The following is a 14,623-nucleotide window of genomic DNA, read 5'->3' as shown; positions in this document are numbered from 1 at the left end:
CACGCCTTGTTGTTTTTATCGCGCTTTACTTTTCGTTACTATTATTACTGCTGGATTTCGTCTCTTCTTCTCACTTAAATTCTTGCGATGTTTTTTTTTTGTTGTTGTTATGTTAATTTTCTGATGTATTATTGATATGCCCACTCCTGCCTAAGGCCTCAAACTGAGGCCGGCAGTATCCTGTAAATAAATAAATAAATAAATAAATAAATAGTTAGAGTAACTTTTGCAACCCGATGGAGTTAGAACAAAACAGCTTGTTAGATGGAATGGACATTTCTAATAGCGCTCACTGTTGTCTGAACAAAACTACACAGATTTCTCCATCCTATGCCACTATTTGTCTAAAGAGTGAGAGATAGTTTTGCCGAACCAACTCATCCTCTTCCATTAGTGCGCTCACTTCCAAGACGTTATGAATAACAAAAAAAAAAATTGCACATCATCGGCAGCGTACCTTCCAAGATCCACATGACTTGTGACCTTATGACCCTTGCCCATGTGTCTATAGCTATCTCTTCCGGGCAGAATTGAATGTATTCTCTTCGGGCACATGCATATATGCAGCTGCTCCATACTCCCAACAGCTGAAAGCACGCGTAAGTGCCTCTTGACTTTCTCGCATGATCACACCGTAAAACAGCGCGCTTACACGGGACGAAGAAAGAAGACACGCACACACATGACCTGCATATCAGAGAGTCCAGTCAGCCGGCCGTCTCCTTCGCTTAAGAAGCGATAAAGAGAGAGAGAGAGAAAAAAAAGAAACTGAACACAAGGCGGGTCATTCGAATTAACCCTTCATAGGGACGTGAGTCACGTTCCGTACTTCCCAAACCGCGGAAACGTCAGCTCACGGCTTTTCCCGACCGTGCGGAGTCGTGTGGGGAAAAAACAGGGAAGCGCGTCATTTGCGCGGAGAACAAGGGCGAGCGCGGGGCGTCGCGGGTCGCATGCGTCGGCGCTCGGCTGTGACGGCGTCATGTGTGGGCCCGTTGCAACATGCAGCAGGCGCGGTACAAGCACCAGCAACACCAGCGGGGCCGCATGCAGCAAAGGGGTTGACGACCCCTCCGCAGGTCGTCGTCATGCCCCGCAGAGTTCGATGCCCTCGTTTCACACTCCGGCCGCCGTCCAGAGCGCAGGCGTACATCGCGATGCTGTTGGACGCGTGTGTAGGTGACCTCGCTACGGGGCTGTTCCTTTGTTCCCTCATTGGGCGACGCCACTCTAATTACTCGAGTGCCTTTCGCGTCCCAGTTGAGGCCGCTTCGTTCCAGAGTCCAGAAGCGTTAAAATTCGTTGAGTCACGCGGCGACAGCAGTTGACCTCAAGTGTAGTGACGAGTAGCGTTTGACGTTATTGTCACACCAAACCATTTGTCAAAGGGAAGTGAATGACAGCAGTACAACGCAAGGCTTCACGAAGGAGGAATGTAGATGGGCTGAAGACACCTCGCAAAAGGAGATGATCGAGGGATACTCGAGCACAGTTATGCGCATGCATGCTCACAAGGATGTGAGCATCTTGCCGCTTTCACTGTTTACAGAAGCAAGTTTCTTGACATAACTTTCACCGCTGGTGACTTCTCGAAGCAAGGCAAAAAACGTTTCCTAAAGAGGCGAGTTGTCGCTTTCCAGAAGTTGTTTTTGCTTAGAGAGCTATCTTAGGAAGATGGTATTAACAAATCTTGTTGGCCGATTTTCTTCAGTTATACGTGTTCGGGAGGGCTTACGAAAGCTACAAATTATGAATTTTTGCAAAATGTGTGGTAGGGAGAAGTGGCCCATGCATGTCTCTTGGAAGCTGGAAACTGCAGATTTTCAGTGATTCGTCCGCAGTTCAACGTTCAAAATAAGGTATGCAACAAAGCTTCGAAAAAAAAAACATGAAAAAAAAAATAAAACTTTTAGAGCAGCAGCCGCAGCAGCCTCACTGCTTGGCATAAAACGCAGAACACATTTTTTTTTTTTTTTTAAGAAATGGGGTACCTCATATGCGCGTGCCGTAGACGCCCAATACCCACAGGGCGACACGTACCTCAGAACAATTTTCTAGCGCTTCGGGGCAAACTAGCACTCTTTCCGATGTGGAGCAACTGGAAAGAAAGTTCGCTTGCATTGCTCTTATAGCGACGCCACGGACACGCTCACAATAGCGTCTGCACAAAAACAAGCACGCGCGGAAAAATACGCGCCTACACAAACCATGATTGAAAAGAACACTGGTCAAAAAAGCATCTCTCCGAGGAACTGTTATATTAAATGGGACATTGATCGAATATAGCTTGTGGTTCGCTTTTCCCTGGATACCCTGTTCTCGTGCTATGCAGATCATATTGCTTCTTTGCGTTGCGTTTTAGCTTCTTTTCCTATTTGAGAGGCATAAAACGTTGAGGAACGCATTAGACGTAGCCTCTTCACATTATTTTGCATATCACTCGAACCAAAGGGATGTTTTGAACTTCGGAAGCGAGATTAAGAGCACGAGCGGTGGAAACAAGAACCATGCACCAACCCAACAAGGATAAAAAAAAAAGTCAGGAAATCTAGCCTAAGCCGCCTCGTCTAAAACCGCCTTAATAAGAAAGGCTGCGAGCGTAGGTAAACAAGCTAGAGCGAACTTCAAGGCAAAAGGAAATTTCACGCGCGTCCTTCGCCCTCTATTCGGTGTTTTCGCGGCGTGTCATTAGGCCCGGTGCTTGCAAGCTCTATTTCGCGCGAGCGAAGGCAGCTGCTTTTTATGACTGAGAAAAAACCGGTTAACGTTGCTCGCATGCCTGACCCCGTTTTCCAGACTTCCTTGCTCTCTCTTTCGTTCAGTCCTTCACTCAAGCACTGCTTAAACTTCTCCGCGCATCGTACAAGTCCGGCTTGTCCCACTTTCCGTGTTTAACGACATGACAGGCATCTTACGCGCGCGTGCCGCGAAGACCGGGGATGAAGATCGGAGCGAAGCTTTCCGCCCCCATTTCCCCATTTTGCCCCTAGGCGCAGAGTAGCGTCATCGCCGCCCCGCTTAATTTCTCGCGTTACACGAGCGCTTCGTCTTCCCGAAGAAGAAACAAACTTTCCCTGCGTTTTCCCCTTAGCCTTCACCCTGAGACGCACGTTTAGGGAGAAAGCAAATGCCACGTATTTAAGCTGCCTTCTTCCCGACGTGTTTTCAGATTCGGGAGACGGGAGAGGGGCAAAGTGGAGGAGAGGGGCGTGGCACCTGCAGCAATCGGCCGCTTTAGGAATGCCTCCCACGTACGGGGTGCTCGCGCCAGTGCAGCCTGAGGCGTCGTCGCAGGCGTCCTCAGCGAGGCTTCAAACAAGGCGCCAGCGTCCCGGTTCGGCTCGCTCGGCGCGGGTCGCTAAACTCACCGGGTCGCGAGTGAATTGGTGCGTTCACTGGGTTGCGTACGTGTGGCACGTACGGGCCACAGCCCGTGCGCGCGACGTGGCCTGTGTTTTGGCCGCTGAGCGAAGAAGTTCTTTTTCGGGGAAGTGGACCGAAAACGACTGCCTCCGCTTTGTTTCTCACCGTGTCTGTCTAATTTGTTCCTCTTTTGCGAAACTTATTAGCCCTAAATAGACCCTGCAGCAAACTCTGCTACTTCTATCAGCCCGGAAGCGGTGTGTAGGCGGCGACGACTCTAAGAGCTGGCGATAAGCCAACTAGGGGCTAACTAGAAAAACGGATTAGCGCACTGGCTTCCCTCGCATCTATTCCCTCTCCCCTCCTTATTCCCGTTTCTGCTCTTAGAGCAGTATAATCGGGCTGGCTTTAGGGTTGCTCCTTTCTGCGAATTCCACATCAGTGTAATTTCCCCTGGCGCTGCGCTTCACGTTGCTTTTCTTGGGTTGCCCGTTATGCAACGCTCTTAGAGTTACGATCTCTTCTTAGATTGGGATGGCAGAAGCAAAGCCGTAAAAGGCGAGGAAAGACCGATGGTTCTTGGCAAACTGAATTCTGCTCCGGCTGTATTTATAGGTAGCAATGAGGATAAAAAAAGGTGCATTGGTAGACATTAAGTGAACCGATCAAAACGTGTAAGCAGGCCAGAAAATACATCACGCTCTTTCAGTTGGCCGCCTAACTCGCAAGGATAAGGCTGCGGCTCATTCAGGCCACACAGAAGCTGGTTCTTCAATCAGTGGGCTCTTTTAGGTGTGACGAGACACAGTTCTATGAAAGCTGGGAACCAAATGAAGAGAACTAAAGTGGCTGGTTTTATAGAAATGTCGTAGTTGGCGATATGTATGATGGCGATCTAGATGAAGAAATGTGAAGTGCCAGAAATGTGTTGGCATTATTAGAGACCCTTAACCATACTGTTTACCCCGTCGTTAATAGTCTTTAGGCGTAGGGCTCGGGCGCAAAGCGAATAAAATGTCTGACACGTGTCGAGGCTAAAACCGAACTTTACTGCCGTGGCATCATGTGCGCCCGGACAGTCCATTCATTCATTCATTCATTCATTCATTCATTCATTCATTCATTCATTCATTCATTCATTCATTCATTCATTCATTCATTCATTCATTCATTCATTCATTCATTCATTCATTCATTCATTCATTCATTCATTCATTCATTCATTCATTCATTCCCTTATTGACAAGGATGATCGACGCACCAGCCTACGAATTTATTTCCATCGTCCGACCCCGTTTTTAGGCGCAGCCCAAGGAGAGCACTACAGGGCCTCCTGCCTAGAGTGGAAGTCGAAAACTGAGAGAGGGCCGGTGGCGCGGCCAAGGCAACGGGGCATCAGACACAGTGGACAAAGATGGCGTCGCGACCGGAAGGGCGAGGAAGAACAAGCCGTATGCCCTTAACGCAGTCCACGGTACGCTGCAGGTACTCTTGAGGCGTGGGTGCCAGCGCCTCGGACGAGAACAAGTATAGGGGTAGATGCAGGAGGGTACCGTAAACTAGCTCAACGCAGAACGCGGAAGGTCTTCTCGAAGGATGGCCCTTAAAGGAAGCAGGCGTCTCGTTGATTGCGTTGGGGACCTATGGCCTGTTCCACCTCGCCCTTTCCGCCGCTACCCTATCTTCGTGTAGTCGCAGTGACTGCTCCATTTATTCCACTAACATTAGTTGGTCCGATAAAGTTCTCCTAAAGATTGCCCCACAGGCCCGAAGACAGCAAATTACTCTTCCTGATTATGGCAGTTAACATTTTTAATTCTGGACAGTGTCATGAAATATGCGAGCGATTTGCGCAGCTTGTTGGTTCATACTTGAAGAAACTTGCAGCATCAGTTTTTATAGATAATTTCACATTATCAGAAGATACAGCCTACGCGGGAAGATAGAGTTTTTGCCGTTTCATCCTTATAGCTCAAAGACCGTTAAGAAGGCAATCTCATCCCAGTGCAATTCGTCCGCATTTATCAAATATTGTCGCCATTCGATGCTCACAAGCTTTGAATCATAGGGGTCCAGACCTCAGACGACAGGCTTCCCTACGTCGGTAATGGTCGCGGTAACGCAGTATTTGCTAAGCTGGCTAAGGGTCTGGGAATCCAGCAAACCATAGGAAGTTCGAACGCTATAAAGGCCTGAGGTAATCTGCTGTGGACACCAAATCTGACACAGCCTAAAAAGATTGGACAAAAAGTGTGGGTAAATGTGATATTTTCATCTGCCCGCAAAGTGGCTGGCCTGCGCTCGTGTAGCGGAAAGAAAAGGGTGCAGGGGTGCACGAAAAAAATAAAGACAAGACTCCATACGTAGAGGGTAAAACAAAAATTGTGAACAAATTCCTGCTGCTCGTGGCAAAGTCTTCATAAAGCCTACCTGCCGACGCCTGCCGGAGCTAGAGCTTTACTTAGGCAAAAAAGAGCCCCCATCTACGTCTGCACTCTAGAACTTGCCCGGGTATGTCTCGCCCCGCCTGTAAGCTTCACCTGTTTGCAATGGTTTACCGACGTGTCGAGATAAAACTGCACGTAAATTAGTTGAGTCCTTTCATACTACGTAAAGAGGATAAGATTGTATACGTGATACTTATGAGGGCCTGCACGGTAGCGGAATGTTTTTCTTTTGTGCGTTTGTGTAGCTGCCCAAAACTAAAGATGCACGCACAAAAATGTTTTTCGTGAAATGAAGCCTGTTTAAAGATAGCGCTTGTACCATCCTCTTCATCCGTGTCTCTGAACTGGGATTCTGCTTTTCTCTTCCTGTAATGTAGTGACTGCATGGAGCATTTTTGCACGCCGAAAAAAACCGTGGCCTACAAGGCAATCTGCACAGGAGGGCTTAGGATTAATTTAAATCGCGTGGTTGTTTAGTGTGCGCCTAAATTTATTTATTTAGTTCTCAAAAGTAATATAAAGTGTCGGCAAAAACTTCTTAGTCAGTGGCCGAAGCTAGCGTAGGCCCATTGCACAGACATTCAAACTGCCAATACAGAATTGTTAACTAGCTATTCTAAACATGTTGATTTTTAAAGTAGCTCTTCTACAACAGCTAGAAATGTTACCAAACGAAGACTATTTTACTTATTTCACCTCTGTCGAAACGAATCTGCCGCGACAGGGATTTCGGCCTGGGACCAAGTACTGAATAGTGAAACGGCATAAATTCTGGAAAAATGAAGGTTTTAGGAACTGAAGAAGTACAGAGAGGTGAAAGGCAGACGACTGAAGTTTAGTAGAAGCTTTAAAATGCGGAGGTGTAATTGGTGTAGCCTACTGCAGACAGAAGGGTTTAAATCAGGAGTAACTCAAAAGAGTAGCATCTGCCATGATTTCAGACTGCTGCCACCTGGCACCTGGTGGAGTGCTTTGCTCGGCATGGTTCTCATTTACTTCAAAAATTACGTCTGCATGTTTGACTGCATTCATTTTAAAACAAGTTCGACAGCTAATACGGCTTGCTATTCTAACCACCCAACAACTAATGCACTTATAAGGACACCGGAGATAGCGAAGTACGTAAATTTCTGTTAGCGCAGGACGATCTGCTCTGTTTATCTCACCACACGAGAGGAGTAACAGGTTTTTTTCTTCTCATTTTAACCGACATTTTCTCGCCTCCAATCCTTAAGGAGTCACCGTCGAATGAGACGCGCAGAAACACATTTGCAGCGGGAACAACACAACCAGAAGACATTAGATGATCGAGGCGCAATAATAGACAACTTGGTATATTCACTTCAATGTCGAGAAAGTTAATACTTGTATGTTTTATTAGACTCAGGGTGTATTTACTCTGCAGGAACAAGTATTTTGTATTTTTGTTTTTGCGTACGCAGTTACTAAGCTCATGTCGCATTCGACGCTGATAGTACGCCAAAACCTATTGCTCCTACGTGTGCCCAGTTTTGGGCTGCTAAGCTCGGCCTAGGCATTCACTTTCTTAACTTTAAACCCGGAAGTTTGACCCCGAGCTACAGTAAAATATTTTGAAATTGTAGAAGTAAAGCCAGTCATGAGGATAGTATTATAACAAAACGAAGCCCTAAACCAAACCAACATCCTTTAGTGCAAGGTGTTTGAGGGGTCTTCTCTGGTTCTTCAGGTAAGATTGAGCCGCACTGAAGATAACAGCTGGAGGAGGTGCCGCTCTCAAGAATCGTGCCATCGTACGCACTACCATTTGGCACGAGGCAACCAACATTCGACGAGAACCCCTCCTTTTTGTCGACCGCTGATAAACTTAAAATGTAATGTAATGTAATGTAATGTAATGTAATGTAATGTAATGTAATGTAATGTAATGTAATGTAAGAAATGTAATTCGGAAAGTTCACCAGCCGAAACAACTTCTTCGTATGCGAAAAAGCTCGCTTGTTTTGGGCTAGCTTTAAACTATACAAAGGGCGTAAATCTTCGCGCAGTACTATAGCAATGGACATACATGAGTATGCCCAGATTCTAGAGTGACCAGTAAGCTGTGCTCAACATGCTGGCCGGAAAGAGACTAGCGACTTCGGTCCCAGGAAGTAACCGATTCATGCAGCAGATTCATAACAGTAAAAAATTGGCAATACTATAACATTCGCTCATAACACTTACTCCTTGTTGAGAAGTCGACAAAAACGTCCAATGGCCCAGTGTACAAAGCGCGCAGGGACGACCTCCAGGATCTGGGGGGCAAGAGAAGGACAGAAAATACTCATTAATCTCGAGCACAGCCATGAATTGACATTTTCATAAAGCATAAACAAGAAATGTCTGTGCCGTCGAGCATTCCGCTTGATTTCGAGCATATCCGGAGTTTAGATGCCATAGAAAAATAAACTGGCAATAAATGCACGACGGCGAAAAATAGAGGGTTCATGCATTCTCTACAATATAAATAAACCATCAAGAAGTAATGTGACGTCTCCCTAAGCATAGTAAACGTGCTTTTATGCACATTTACCTTGACGTTAAACCGAACGCGTGACACGAACGAAACTTAAGAGCTCGTTTGATTTTCGCCTTAGATGAAGTCATTTCCAGCAACTACAAATTATCTGATCTCGAAATATAGATGATTTGCTTTGTATAATGTTAGGTGAAGCAAAACAAGCATGTTTAAGCAAGTTGTGCTTTTTATTTTGCCTGATATATATTTCTGTGTGTTGCAAACTTGGGCCGGAATTTCTTTTTTTTAACTAAAGAGTTCATTTTATACTCTTCTTTCAGATTATTTGCTTAAAACAACAAAATTCATAATTTTTAGGACATTGACACGACAGCACAGCGAGTCTCAAAGACTCAACTCTACTTCTTACTTCGGAATAGTGATGTAGAAAAGTCCTGAGACTATAAACAAATCAAGAATCGGGAGCAATATCGACTGGGGTAGGAACCACAGCTCTGTCGTCCTTCAAATAAACGAAAGTGATCCGAAGACGGCTCGCAGTGTATCCATGGCCGAGGCCAGTGCGCAGTATGAAAACGCCAGTGTCGTCTGCCGGGGAGGTGTCCTTGCCGGCTGTGCAAAACACACAGAAGCGCACCCCGCAGCGGGCGTGACGTGAAAAACTGAAGCTCAAGTTTGGATCTCGGTCTTCGTACACTTTGCATTCTTACATTTGTTATCTGTTTATTTTATTTTGCATCTAGAGGCGCGGGGCGCAATAGCAGGAAACAAACGGAGAGCTGCAATATACAAAATTCCTGCCTGATCGCCTCGCGAAATGTACAGGGGTCGACAGCCAAAGAGCGATGACCTATACCCAATACCGTCTGGCAGCCCGAGTCTGCACATTTCATCACCAACGTCTGCCGTCTTGAACGATGCTCGTTGTAAGTTTCTCCTCGAAATGTACGTTTTCTTTGTGCGCATCAAGTTCATTGTGAACCATATGTATCAGCAGCGCGAACACAACACAGGAAGAAGAAGGAGAAGAAGGTAAAGAGCCTGTGTTGTGTTCGCGCTGCTGATACATATGGATCGCAACCAACTAGCCCGACAGATGGTGTTATTCATTGTGAACGCAAGATTTCAGCTCAGATATGATGCAAATAAAAATAGATCGATCGATCGATCCAATCAATCAATCAATCAATCAATCAATCAATCAATCAATCAATCAATCAATCAATCAATCAATCAATCAATCAATCAATCAATCAATCAATCAATCAATCAATCAATCAATCAATCAATCAATCAATCAATCAATCAATCAATCAATCAATCAATCAATCAATCAATCAATCAATCAATCAATCAATCAATCAATCAATCAATCGATCAATCAATCAACTTTTATTAAGTGCGCCAAAAGAAACGGTGCAGTCGGAGTAGTGCTGCAAACAGCTAAAAAAAAGCAAAAACTAAAAGCAATAAAAATCATAAAGAAAATTCCGCTTAAGCATTATAACTTGTGGGTGTGGGTGGGCTGTAGTGCGTATCGTACACTGAGCTCAGCGCTCTTGATTCAAAATATTACGCGGTCCTGTGCAAGCGAGCTTATCCGACTCTAGTTTCTGCCTTCGCATGTTTTTCTGCGACCATGTTGCCAGCGCGCAGTCGTTTTAAACCCTTCGCATTAAAACTCACTCCCTTTTGTTGAATGTGAAAACACTTCACACATCGAACTACTCTTCTCTCGCTCTTTCAGTATTTTCTAATCTCATTCTTTCTCTTCTCTACTCAAGCGGTGAAGCAGGTTTTTGCCGTGTTTGCGGAGCAAGTTTAATGCTTTCATTCAAAGGGGACTGAGTGTCTGACGTATGCTGTTTAATCCAGGGGCCCATAACACTTCCCGTTGGAAATTCCTGTTGGGGAATAGTCTTTCCTGTTGGAAAAGACTTTCATACCACCAGCTCAACGTGGATCTGCCAAAGAATTATTGCCAACTCAGAGCAAGCCCAATTCAGCGCCATTAAACGCGATTTATTTACCCACTGCGCTCTTTCATCCATCCGAGCAAATGGCAGCCCCTTAGTCACAACGCGGCGCTTCTTTTATCAGACTTCGCGCCAAAAGCCCAATAGAAGTACACTAGCAGGCCATGCCAACTTTTTATCGCAAAGCCATGGCGTATACACAGTCGGTGGTAGTATACGCGTAGATACACTGTCGTAGTCGTAAAACCCATTTTCTCATTTCGCAGGACAAATACAAAAAGTGCAGCCATATGTGCTAAGCCAATTCTGGGTACAACTAATGAGGAATGGCGTAATGGATAAGCGCAGAATATTTTTCTATCCTTACACTGTTTTAATACGCTCAAAAATTGTTTTGCGCGGGAATTACCGCATTCCGCCCTTATTAAAATTTAACCACTACAGTCCGACCTCACACAGATCACGCTCAGAAGCACAGAGCCATACTGATTTCGTCCCACTGTCTCCTAAAACTAGTTTCATGTGTTTTTTTTTTGTTGCTTTTGCGCCCCTTTCTTTTTCTTGTGCACGATAGTGAGTGCAAAAGCTAAACAAGAAATTTAATTATCTGCTTTCGTGTTCTTGAAAATGTCACCCAAGTATTTCTACGTACACTCCGGCCGTCATATCAGATTACGGCTCATAGCGGAGCACTCTCAAGGCGCTACACGGTGCCCACGCAAGGCATTGGTCTCAGTCCAAGGACAGGAGGCTGCTACTCCGTTACTTGGTAACAAGGGACAAGGACACAAAGGATCACGGAGGAACAAAAAGATAAACCGGCGCAAAGTAGAGCTAAGTTGAGAGTGTCTACCAAACAAAATAAAATGTCGACATCCAGTTCGACCCTAGCACCCACTCAACAGTGTCATAAGATCTTTCGGCACTATATATATAGACATGTACAAGTCCTCATGGAGCCTAGACGTGTATATAAAGGACGCTAGCCATTCCCTCTATCAGAGTTCGGGCCCATTTACTTCTTCCGGTCTCGCAAACGACGCCATAGCTGCGAGGCTGTTTGCACCGCGCTCGGCACTGGAGGTGTTCCTCCTTCTATGTCGCCCCGGCTATTAACGACCCGGGCCGCACCGTAGACGACAATCGGAGAGACATGGCTGGCGCGATGTACTACGCTTTAAAGGCACTGGCTATAGAGAAGGCTCATTGTGAGGGTTGTGTGCATAGCACGAACGAGGAGAGGTTTTCGTTAGTCACTCGTTATGTGGACACCGTATGTGCGCCAAAGTATCGCCGTTGAGTTGTCATTGTTTCTGGAGTCAGGTAATGAAGAAGAGGCTTCTGCGTAGCGGCTAATTGGATGAAAAAAAAAAGATTTTCATGAGAAACAGCCACTGTGAAGGGATTTTGAAGTATCGCGGTAATTAAACACGTTTTCCAGGAGTCAAAGCTTGAGTTTCTTATCGACCCAAACGTGCTTTTTCACCCGCGATCACGAAGAAAAGGAAAAAGAAAAACTGATCGTACGAGAATGTTTACAGTGCGGCGGTGCAGTCGTTCGTGACTGCAACACAGCACTCGGCGTTGGCCGTGTGCTGAATATTTTCTTCCAGACGAGAACAGTACATCATCCCTGCGCACGTCACAGATGACGCCGGGCATGGGCGTGAATAGAGAGATGCATGCTATGATAAAACGGACGCCTAGCCGCATAAAGTGCCTCGTCGGTCCACGACTGGCACGCAAGAAAAAATCAGTATCCTCCACATAATCTCACCATCTGCAAAAAAACAAAAGAGAGAGAGAAAGAAACAGACCGAGGCAATTCATAGCTCTGATCCCATAGCATGAGCTCCCTTCAAAAAAAGAAAGAAAACCAGCCACTGCGTGTGCCCATCTAGATTGGATGCACTAGTGTTTATGCTACATGCCATTCTCGGGGTACGATAACTTTCACACCGCAAACGGTTCGGTACGTGAACCAAGACTAGAAGGCCAAGGGCACCATACAAAGCGAATGTCGCGGTATGTCTACATTCGTGCTCCGGCATCACATACAGTATGCATGCACCTCTGGACCCCCAAGAGCCAAGTCACATCAGTCAGGCCACCAGAGGCCTCACTAACCAGAATCGTGTGTTTGTGTGCAGCTGGCGCTTTCGGCGGCTAGCCAGTCTGATTGGCGCAGGCTAGCACGTAGCGAGCGCCTTCTTTCAGCCGCAATGGGCTGTGAGTGGATAAACAGGAAGGCACTACCGCTGGCTCCAGTGGTCCGATGAGGTCTCGCACGCAGGCTGTTGGAGCTTCGACCTTGAGCCGACAGTGTGGCGTACGACTTGAGCGATCTTCGCTCGCTGAGGTCGTAACAGGCTGGTGCATTATTAAGGGCGCTGAAACCTGAAGTGACCGCCCCATTCCTTTTATTTAGCTACCATTGATGTGTGCCGATTTTGGTTGCGCCCACACGGGCTGGAAGCGAACAAAGTAACCAGACATTCTGATTGCACTACACGGGGGCACGTGTGCGGGGTTCAGCGAGGGCTTCTTGTGCAAGGGCGCCGTAATGAGGCGCTTGGCATGAGTGGTGCTAGCTCGTTATAAGGTCAAGCGAAGCGGGCTGCTGCTGCTGCTGATAAAGGCGTAAGAATTTTGCTGTTTGAGCGCTGTGTCGAGCGCTGTGCCATTAGGCTCCCGAGCTTGCGAGAATCGACGAAAATTGTATGAAGCCGTAGAAAAGAGAGAAAAAGACATTGTGAAAAAATATATGCAGAGCTTCGAGATCCTTGTTCGGATTCAGAGTCAACATGAAGGGTCGTTTGAGGCACGAATATAAATTTGAAGGTACATGAACTTCTACAGTGCTTTGTGCCCTAATTAACCGCATTCTCATGAGAAAAGCCAGCGTCTGGATGATGGAGAAAAAACTGCCGTGACAGTGCTGGCGCAAGGAAGCGCACGGGAGTAGTGGCTGCTGCTTGTGAACTACGAAGCAGAGCAATTTTGTTCTTTAAAGATGAAGATAGGTAAGCATCGTTGTTATTCACTGTAGGAGCATAAAAGTAATCAGACCATAAGATTTGGAAGGAGATGGCGAAAAACTAGTTATAAAGCGTGAAGAGGTTCCTCACACGACTTTTGTGAAAGGTTTTCATCAAATACGATGAGGCATATAAGTTACCAGCGTCAGCATTCTGGCAAAACTAAGCGTTTTAAAACCACAGTGATGCAAATAACCACAAGTGTACTAGCTCGCGAACGCATTGGTTGTCCCGTGCATAACGTTACGCAATTTCACGCATAATGAACGGATGAATTTAAGAGTCAACGGCACCAGGGTAGCTAAAGGTAAAAAAACGCAATTTCACGCATAAATTATCACATAACGCAACCACAGCCGTTCTCGCTGGAACAATCTCATTTGCTCGAATTGCATGCCCCTCACTACAGCACCGAAGGCAAAATTACATCACTGTTTCTAAGAGAATTTACTGCATTTCAGCACGCAGGCCCCACACCTGGGAAGAGTGCCTCAGTGATGAGATTGCAGTAAAACCAATATTAATTATTTATTGTTGTAGCTATAGTGTATTTGTAAAATTATGCCCTGGTATTAGGACATACTAAGCATTGGCAGAACGCTCATTTCAGGCAACTGAACTTGGCAACTGAGAACTAGCATAGTTACAAGACATAGCCTTTCTTTTACCACGTGCCAAAGAAAAAAGGAGTTGTTGTCAAGTTCTTGCGTCACTTCTTCCTGAATACTAGCAGAACCGAAGAAGAGTCGGAGAAATTTTGAGTGCTGCATGCGCCGATGGACGAGTGAATCTAACATGGCTTTAGGCAACCTGTCACTCTAGAACCCGACGGAAGCCACAACTTCTGCATAGAGCTTTGAAATGGCGTTCAGGTGCATGAATAATGAAGAACACTTCTTACATTTATTTTCCTGAAGTCACAACGATTCGAGGTTTGGTTGAATTTTCCAAAGCTCATTCACGGGCTCACAGCTATGTTCGTCGACGTAACTAAAACTATACCGTCGCGTCATTCTAGAGCACCGTCGGGAACAGTAAACGGTGAACGTGGCACAAAACTTATGACTATTGTTCTAGCATGCAGTTCCGCCTACTTTTTTTTTTCTAACGTGGAATGCTCTGTACCAAAAGTTCGCAAAGTTTCGCGTGCAAAAGCTGGGTGTTAGAGTAAACGAAGGATGAGAAAAGAAGATGCTCAAGAGTGACGTCTGGACTCCGGTCAAAGAGTGCAGCACACGTTCGGCAAAGAGGTCCCCATAGCAACAAGGCTTGCTCGTGGGTCGGTTTTATTGCGTGCTG

The 14,623-nt window shown here is 46.0% G+C and overlaps 1 protein-coding gene across 2 annotated transcripts in view; it reads right to left on the bottom strand.

Moving 5' to 3' along the window:
* Elk (Eag-like K[+] channel) overlaps positions 1–14,623 on the bottom strand; it is a 318,564-nt gene that overhangs the window by 178,040 nt on the left and 125,901 nt on the right. For both annotated transcript variants that reach the window (XM_089543496.1, XM_089543499.1), the window contains exon 2: positions 8,016–8,086. The gene's annotated coding sequence lies outside the window, so the exon portion shown is untranslated. The remainder of the gene's footprint in view (positions 1–8,015; positions 8,087–14,623) is intronic.

This window comes from Amblyomma mixtum, chromosome 5, assembly GCF_055824585.1.
Source record: "Amblyomma mixtum isolate Tamu chromosome 5, ASM5582458v1, whole genome shotgun sequence".
In the NCBI taxonomy this organism is placed as follows: domain Eukaryota; kingdom Metazoa; phylum Arthropoda; class Arachnida; order Ixodida; family Ixodidae; genus Amblyomma; species Amblyomma mixtum.
Note: the sequence above shows the minus strand (reverse complement) of the source record. Positions and strands in the feature narration are given on the sequence as shown.